This window comes from Peromyscus californicus, unplaced genomic scaffold (genome assembly GCF_007827085.1).
Source record: "Peromyscus californicus insignis strain IS unplaced genomic scaffold, ASM782708v3 Scaffold_3__1_contigs__length_106647218, whole genome shotgun sequence".
In the NCBI taxonomy this organism is placed as follows: Eukaryota; Metazoa; Chordata; class Mammalia; order Rodentia; family Cricetidae; genus Peromyscus; species Peromyscus californicus.
In genome coordinates, this window is record NW_026294551.1 from 91,158,525 (window position 1) to 91,168,025 (window position 9,501).

At 48.9% G+C, this 9,501-nt stretch overlaps 1 pseudogene; it reads left to right on the top strand.

Annotated features, from left to right (window-relative positions):
* Positions 1-2,516: 2,516 nt before the first annotated feature.
* Positions 2,517-8,062, top strand: LOC128122631 (60S ribosomal protein L36-like; annotated as a pseudogene).
* The last annotated feature ends 1,439 nt before the right edge of the window (positions 8,063-9,501 follow it).

Genomic DNA, 9,501 nt, shown 5'->3' on the forward strand with positions numbered 1-9,501 from the left:
CTAAGCAGAGTGCTGGGGGCAGGTACCTCCCTGGTCATCCTCACTTCATAGCTGGACCTCCTGTGGCTAAGCCATTCCAATGTCTGCCCTCACAGCCTTGATTCTTTCTGTCTTGACCAGCAGTGTACCCTTGTTCTCAAGCAGAGATGACAACCCTCTTATTTCCCAAATCCAGGCCTTCCAGACCCTAGCCTGTTTTTCCCGCTACATTGGCCGCTTTCTGTGGCATGTATTGTTGCTCTACTAAACACATAAGGAAGCTGACATAGAGAGAGGTGAAGTCGGGGCTAGAGGGATGGTCCCATGGGAAGAGCATTTGGACCTCAGGACACAGGTAAAGAGCCAGATGCAGCTGTGCCCCTGCCTGTGACCCAGCCCTACAGGGTGGAGACAGGAGAATTGCTGGGGCTCAATGGCCTCCAGTCTAGCAACATGCTCAGAGAGAGAGACCCTATCTCAAAGGAATATGATGGAGCAGGACCCCGGCATCTTGCTCTGGCCCCCATATATGCACAGGTGCAACACCCCCCCACCCCCCACCCCACCCCTCACCCACCACCCCCACACAAGCCTAAGGACACAGCTCAGATGAGGCGAACTCCGTAAAGGAGCCCGGGTTCTCTGAAGACTCTGGAGCTTGCACCCTTAACCACCCTGCTAGGATATGAGAACCAGAGAGTAGGCTCCAGGTAGCCCATGAGCCGTGTGCTTACTGCTTACCGACATGTGTGCTTGTGCACGCTTACACCCAGGAAGGAACGCTCGCCCCTATATGCAAGTGAGCCCTGATGTTGGCGCGTGACTCTAGTGTCTGTTTGTGACGGAGTGTTCGCCCTTCACCTGCCCCAACGTGGCTGTCTGGAGACACTCGGAAGAACCGAGAGCTCAGAGAGGCCATCAGAGTGAGGTCTCCATCCATCCACAGAGAGCCACCGGAGTCCACTCCCCCGCTAGCACAGAGAAAAGACTGTGAGGACGTGGTGAGACAGTGGGTCTCTCCGAGTTAGAGCCAGCCATAGGGAGCTCCTCTGGCAGGTTCTAGCCTGCTCCCAGCCTGACGGATGTCACCTGTGTCCACCCTGATACAAACTTAATACATTTGTGTTACGGAACACATGTCCCCTTTGATGGGCACTGCTTTTAAAAAACAGGATTGCCAATACCCCCCCCCACACACACACACACCTTAGCACTGCTTCTTTTCCTTCTTAGGCCTCTACCCTGCACTGGGTTCAAGCCTCAGCACAGCTGGGTAGAGAGGTGGAAGCAAGCAGCCCTTCTCACAGGTCCTGGCAGAAGCCCCTGGTGTAGAAGACAGCTCACCTGCCCACTGGGTCTTCCTACCTGGCTGCTGCAGACAGCTCCCAGACTTCAGCTCCCTCCTCAAAGACAGAGTCTCACAACCGCATCGTGGCCTTTGGGAACAGGTTCTCTGGGGACAGTCTCTCTGCATGCTTGTCCTGGCTGGATCCAACTCCAGCGGCACCCCAGAGGTCTGGAGCAGCAAGCTGCAGCCAAGGCTGAGAGAAGCCAGCAGCCTCGAATACCCACCCAATATGCAGCCGGGGAGGGGTGATTCAAGAGGGTAATCAGAGTGGCTGCAATGCCCAGGGGAGAAGTACCCGCAGCCACCTGGCCCACGGAGCCCAGCTGCTGCTCACGTCCCACACAAAGCACAGGTGTGTGCAGGGGGCCTGTGGGGACCAGCAGGCTAGCCTTTGCCATTGTAGGAGGTGACAGGAGGATTCAACTGCCACCAGTCACACCAGATCAGAGGACAGAGCCTTGCCTGTGGCGTCTTGATGACCCCCTTCACTTGCCTCACACTAGTCCTGGGGCTGAGGGTAGGTGTGGTGACAGCCGCGGGGAGGAGAGCGCAGGATGTGACGTGGTGGAGGACGGACACTGTTAGAACACTGCCATGAGCTGGTTATGTTTGAGCATGTCAAAGGTGCAGGCGCTGGAGGCTTGGTCCCCAGAGAGGGATGCTGAGGCGGAACGATTTTGAGAGGTGGGGTCTGCTGGGAGGGGGTTAGGTTATTGGGGATGCCCCATCATGAATGAAGTGTTGCTGGTTCCATAGGCTGAGGTAGGATCTCAGGAGTGAGCTATGTCCTGAGAGATCAGCTTGTTACAGGAGAGTCAAGGGCCCTGCCCAGAGCCAAGTCCCAGCGTCGGGGATTTTGGTGCAGCAGTGGTGAATGGAAGAAAACAAGCTCCTAGGCTGTGTGAGCTGTTATTGCTATCACAGTCATCATGGCTGACACGGACTGTGCACTTGCTAAAGGCCGAGGCCCTGTGGCTGGCTCCGTAGACGCTGTCAGTGCCTCACACCAGCCTCCTTAACCCTCGTGTGGTGCCTATGCACAGGCATTATCGTACCTGTTTAGTGGAGGAGCAAAGGGAGACTTGAGGAAGTCCTGACAGTCCCACGGCCACACGACTGGTGAAGCGCAAGGCTGGGGCTCACATCAGGCTCCCACACACTGTTGCAGGTCACCCCGTGGACAATAGCAATGACTTTGGAATTCTGTGCTCGCGGTAAGTCAGACAGGCTTGTAAGCAATTGATTTTCCCAATAGCTCTTCCTATAGGGGCCTCTATCCTTGCCGTTTGACAGATGGGGAACAGTGGCACAGTGATGAAGTGATGTCCTCAAGATATCATAGAGCAGATGCCTGAAGCCAGGCAGCATAACGGGGGCTCACACCACAGCGCAGCACCACCTCTGTCCTCCTGGGGTCCTCATGGAACACCCGGGGCTAGGGACAGGAGCTATTACCTGGTCAAGACCACACAGAGGGCCAAGATCAAGCTGAGATTTGAACCCACCCACTTCTTGCAATTCTCAATGTTGTGTTTTTATAAGCGTCCCCCAAAGGCCCACATGTCGAAGGCTTGGTCACCAACTTGATGTCAGGAGATGGTAGAACCTTGAGATGTATGACCTAGTGTGAAGAGTTAGGTCAGCCTTTGAAAGGGATCTTCCTCTTTGCTTCCTGGCTGTTGGAGGTGAGCAGCATGTCTCTCTCCATCATCCAAAAGCAACACGACCAACTGATCACAGTCTGAGTCTCCTGAAACTGTGACTCAAAACAAACTTTCCTCTCTATAAGTTGTTTATCTCTGGTATTTTGTTACAGTCATGGAAAGCTAACACACATGCTTTCATAGTAATCACAGTTACTGTTCAATGAGTATTTATTATCTCCCTAGTTCAACTGAATCTTCACAACCATTACCTGAAAAGGAGAATGTGGTTCCATCAGGATAGGCAAGATTTTGTGGTGGTAACATTGAGAACATGCACACAATTTTGATGGCTTAAATTTTTAAAAAGCTTTTTTCCCCTTCTTTTTATCTTTTCACAAAGATACCTGTGAGCTTCCCCCAGAGACCCAGATGAAAACCCCGTCTGCGCAAAGTTTTCCCAGGCACCAGCAGGCAGTGCTGGACTGGGCTGTTCAACGCCCCGTCTGGATGGACACACACTGCTTCTGCTTTCAGTACACCAGCCAGGAGCGTGTGCAGTCCTACTATGCACAGGGGAGGCAGACTGCCCATGTTCTCCCTCTTCCACAGGCAAAGTAACAGCTTGAAGCCAAGCCAGCCTACAGCCCATTCTTTCTCAATCGGGTAAAGCCCTGGGACACAGAGAGAGCTATGGGCCAAAAACACAGGCAGCTTCGGAGCTCTAGTAAGTGCTCAGCAGCCCCTCACCCAACCCTCTCACTCCAGCACAGAGTCCAGAGCATCTCCCCAACCTGCAGCAGAGGCCACTGGGTGGACGAGGTCACTTGAGTTTGGGGGCCACACAGGGTGAGAACTCTGTTCTCTAGGCTTCCAGCTTCCCTCCCTCCTAGCCCAGGACAAGAAACCCAGCCGTCTTCTCTCTTCCCAGCTAGGAATGGAAAGAACACAGCTGGTATGTCATAGTGTCTGAGAACAGGAGGGAGACAAGTCCGACACAGACAAGGTCAAGGAGCCTCCACTCGTGACCAGCCAGGGCCAGGAATCCAGCCCTCACCCCTCATCCTCAGCCTCTGTGAACGCCCCCACACACACACACCAGGTAAGGAGGCTCAGAACCTGCTCTGTGGCTTTGGTCAGTTTGCTTCTTTTGACTTTGGGTTTCTGAGGGGAGGAGGGGTCCTGACCTGACAAACATCCACTCTGCCTCTCCAGAACTGCGCCCCTAACTGTTCACTCAGGCTTCTTCCTGCAAGACTTCACAGGGCCGTGGCGCACAGTGCTTTGCAGAGCTTAGCAGAAGAAACATCAAGGCAAGACCACTTAGCGGCGCTTTTGTGGTTATGAAGTTTACAATTTGAAAAGAAAAACAACCCTGGAGTTGGATGAATGTTATGTATAAGTAACAGTGGAGGCAACAGAGGCCAGAAACGACGACAGGAAACGCAATCGTCCACCTGGATGACAGACGTGAACAAAGAGGTCAGAGGAACTTGGAGTGGTGTTGGCTGTCCCTCATGCTCTCCCACTGTCAGTTGACAGATAAAAACTGCATATATTTACAATATACAGCATGGAGATGTGATGTGTGCACACATTGCTCTACAAATCTCTCTCTTGTGCTAGGGACAAAACCCTGGCTCTCACTCATACTGAGGAAGCTCCTTGCCACTGAGCCACCCCTTTGAAAATTTTTTGTTAAATTAATTTATTCTTTTTTTAATTCTTCTATAAGCTTTTATTGTTTCATTGCAGATTTCACATAATGTATCCCGATTCCACCCATCTCTGCCCCGCCCCCCAATCTGCCCTCTGCTCCGATTCCACCCATCTCTGCCCCGCCCCCCAATCTGCCCTCTGCCCTTGCAACCTCCCCCAAAAAACAAAACAAAATTTAAAAGAAAAACAAAAAAACAAAGCAAACAGACAAAATAAAACAGACAAAAACAACAACAACAACAAAAAGAGAGAGAAGAATCTCATAGCGGAGGCTGTGGTGTGGCCTGGTGACTCACACAGTTCACCCTTCAATCCTTTCATCTTCCCCTGCAAGTGTTCATGGCCATGAGTCATTGGTCTGGTTCCAGGCCTCTGGCCTCTGCTACACCATCAACAGTAGGCTCTCACTGGGGCTCCTCTTGGATATCCTGTTGTTGTCCTGTGACCTGAAGATCCTGCAGTTTTGGATCTGTAGGTTCATCCCTTTCACATGCTCCAACAGTTCACAGATGAGGTGGATATTGGGGTGGGCTAATTCATAGCCCTGGTTCTGGGCCTGGGTGGTAGCCGGGCTAGTCAGCCCACCAGCTTTCTGCCTTCATTACTGCCCTGGTGAGCTCTCCAGCACTGCCTGGGCTAGCTCACCCAATGCAGCCTGCAGCAAGGAGCAGGGCCAGTTCTGCTCTCAGGCCCTCGGGTCTGGCTCACCCACACGCACACCACCAGCGCCCTCTCCACTGTCTATTTCAGGCGAGGTGTAGGGTCCTCTCTCCTGATTGCTGTACGGATATACAGGGGTGGGGGGAGGCAGTGTCAGCTCTCCTGCTCTCACACCCTTAGGGCTGGCCCTGAGCTCCCTTTTAACTTCTTACTCTGAGACAGTATATCAGTTGCTCATGCTTGAACTTGTAGCCCTCCTGCCCCTGCCTGCCTGGTGTGGGATTACCTACACATGCCACCAGTGCTGGCTGTCTCCAAGCCTCTTAAAGCAGACAGTTCCAAATGGGTCTTGTTATGTTCAAGCTGCTGTGCTGAAATACTGAAACCTGGGTACATACAGGCCACAGACGCCCATGTCTCACAGCTCTAGAGTGGAGGAAACCAAAATCAAGGCATTGGTATGTGGCTGATTGTTTTTTACTCTTTTGGGGGGGCCGCCACCCAGCTCACAAATAAATCACACATGGAGGCTTATTCTTAATTATAAATGCCTGGCCTTAGCTTGGCTTATTGCTAACTAGCTTTCCCTAATTTTAAGTTATCCCACCTAGCTTTTGCCTTTGGGCTTTTACCCTTCTCTATGTCTGTATACCTCGTCTTTCCTTCTTACTCTGTGTCTGGCTGTGTAGCTGGATGGCTGGTCCCTGAGTCCTCCTTCCCATCTTGTTCCTTCTTCTCCCTTCTCCCAGATTGTTTTTCTATTACTTCTCTCTGCCTGCCAGCTCTGCCTGTCCTTTCTCCTGCCTTGCCATTGGCCATTCAACGCTTAATTAGACCATCAGGTGTTTTAGACAGGCACAGTAACACAGCTTCACAGAGTTAAACAAATGCAACATAAACAAAAGTAACACATCTTAAAATAACATTCCCCAATATTTCCTCAACAAAAATGAAAGATTTTAACTTTAACATAGTAAGACTGTATACAATAAGAACAATTATCAAGTAAAGATTACACTCACAATGTACTGAATTCCAATTCATTTGTGTCTGGTAAATTTAAAGAAAATACTCCATAATCTGTCTTACCTTAGTAAATCCAAAATTTTATACCTAATTTACTTTCTATCATATCTAAGGAAAACTGCAACTAGTCTTCAACTCCATCAAAGGCCTCAGAAGGATATAATATTATTTGAGTAAAAAAAGTGCATTACAAACAACTTCCAAAAACAATAGAAATGACAGAGACATCTGACTGCCTGGATAGTCACCCAAAGTTTCTCTGCAATGTTGGGGCATCCATCTTTGGCCTACAGGCCACAGTATCTGGCAGACTTTTCAATGAAGCAGGAAATCTGAAAGACTGTCCCACCTATATTGGCAACATTTGTCAGTCACTTTCCTCTGTGTCCTGCAGATTGTCTGGCAGACTCTTCTGTGAAGCAGGAAGCCCGAAGGACCATCCCGCCTTGTTTTGGCAAAGTTCATCAGTCACTTTCTTGTGGGTCCTGCATGTCCAGTTTATACAAAACACTGTCAATCAGTCCAGACAAGAGCAGCTTCTTGCCCAAATGGCTAGCCTTGCCACATTGAAAACAAACTCCATAAGGAGTTTCTTCAATGTCCATCATCTCTGAAGTAAATTGGTGCTGCCAGGAGCAGATGTATCTCATTGCCATGAAAAGCCCTAAGCTAACAAAACATTTTAAATTCCATATTCTGTTAGGTCTTTGAAAGGTTTGAAGACCATCTATCTAAAATATATCTCTATATGATCTAGAAAGCATAACCAACATATCTACAAATCCTTTAAAACAAGAGCAGAAACATATGCACAGTGTAATAAAAATAACTTTCTATATTCCCCTAAATGATAGCAAACATTCATAACCCACCAAATAACCAAAGACCACCCACACCCCAGCTCTTGGGAATGTGGATGTCATTTTCTCCAAACTGCTTCCCACTGTCTGTGGATGAAGCATCTTTAGGGTCCCTGAGAAAATGTTGAGATAATGGTCAAGTCCTGGGAAGACCAGCATTAACCTTTGCTGATAGATAACACCTGTCAGGATTCAGGAGATCTCCCTTGGTCACACCTGATCCATATCATTCCTGAAGGAATCCACAACCCCTTGTCTCCTGTGGAAACAAAACTCAAAAGCGTTTTGGACTCCCATTTGACAAATACATTTTTGACCTCTTTTTAAAGTTGAGGCATTCCTAAAGTGTCTAGATCGGTTCAATTGAGCAGTCCAGGTCACAGTCCCATGTCTCCTAGCAGCTGGTGTTTGCTTATCAACAATAAAAAAAAATTCAAAATCGAGATATCCCAGGGTTCCACGCGGTGCTGTCCTTCCTGTTGCGGCCACCATGGGAGAGCAGCAGCCATGGCCTGTGCTACCCCATGGCCGTGGGCCTCAACAAGGGCCACAAGGTGATGAAGAACGTCAGCAAGCCGAGACATAGCCGGCGCCACAGGCGCCTCACCAAGCACACCAAGTTCACGTGGGACATGATCCGGGAGGTGTGCAGCTTCTCGCCCTACGGCGCGCCATGGAGCTGCTCAAGGTGTCCAAGGACAAGTGCGTGCTCAAGTTCATCAAGAAGTCAAGAAGAGGGTGGGCACACACATCCGCACCAAGAGGAAGCGGAGGAGCTGAGCAACGTGCTGGCTGCTGTGAGAAAGACAGTGGCCAAGAAGGACTGATCGCCCACCCCACCTCCCACCCCCACACCACCCTCCCCCCCAAAAAAAAATATTTCAAAATTAACACAATAATATACAGGATCCAGACTTCCTGTGTATTTCCATCTTACATGGCTTTTTTTCTTTTATATTACTTTTACTATTTCTTTAAAGACTTTATTTTTTAAAGCTCTTTCTATAACTGCCTATATACCATTTTCTTTTATTTCTTAAGCCTACACACATTGTAAAACACACTGGAACCTGTTTAGAGGTGGTGTCGTTGTTTTCCAATCTGGACCTCTTTTGCTGCCTATCTTTTAGGCTTTTTTTGACTGTGTGGGCAAACCTTTAAACTGCTAACCTACACCTGGATCCTCCGAGTGGCTCTCTTGGCTGGCTCTGTCCTCTTCTCGGGTCATGAAAGCCAGGCCTAAAGCTCATGGCCTGGTTGGAGGTTCATGACCAAGGCTGCGTTCAACCTTCCTAGGGTTCTAGAATGCCAATGCTTGCCCTGTGGCAGGCATTTTTACTTAGTTTTTTGTTCCTACTTAATATACTAGGTGCTCAAGGGCTCACTGTCTGGCAGAAACTCTTAAAGGAGCCGTATTTTTTTTTAACCCTTTCTCAGGCGCTATAGAAATTCAAGTGCCATGTTGGTACACCAAAATGTTATTGTTTGTTTTTGCTCTTTTGGGAGCCCACCATCCAGCTCCCAAATAAATCACACAGAGAGGCTTATTCTTAATTATAAATGTTCGGCCCTAGCTTGGTTTGTTTCTTGCCAACTTTCCTTAACTTAAATTATCCCGTCTACCTTTTACCTCTGGGATTTTCCAAGTTCTCTTACTTCTGTAAATCTTACCCTTACTCCATGGCTTGCTGAGTGGCTGGCCCTAATATCCTCCTCCTTCCCTAGCTACTTCTTCTTTCTCCTATATACTCTCTCTGCCTTCCAGCCCCACCTATCCTTTCTCCTGCCTTGCTATTGGCTGTTCAGTTCTTTATTAGACCATCAGGTGTTTTACACAGGCACAGTAACACAGCTTCACAGAGTTAAACAAATGCAACATGAACAAAATTAACACACCTTAAAATAATAATCCCCAATATTGGCAAGTCCAGTCCTTTGTGAGGGCTCCTATCTTGTCTTCTCCTGTGTCCTCGTGTGGTAGGAGAGATCAAGCAAGTCTCAAGGGACTCTTGGTTTTTAAGATTCTAGTGCATGTTAATTGTACAGAATAATGGGCCTCACTGTAACATTCACATATTTACACTTACCAAAAAAAAAAAAAAAAAAAAAAAAGGAGAGGTGAAGGAATGGGACCAGAGGTTAAGAGCACATACTGCTCTTGCAAAGGACCTGGGTTCAGCTCCCCAAATCCACACATGGGAGCTCACAACTACCTGTAACTCCAGCGCTAGGGAATCCACTGCCCTTTTCTGGCCTCAAGCACCTG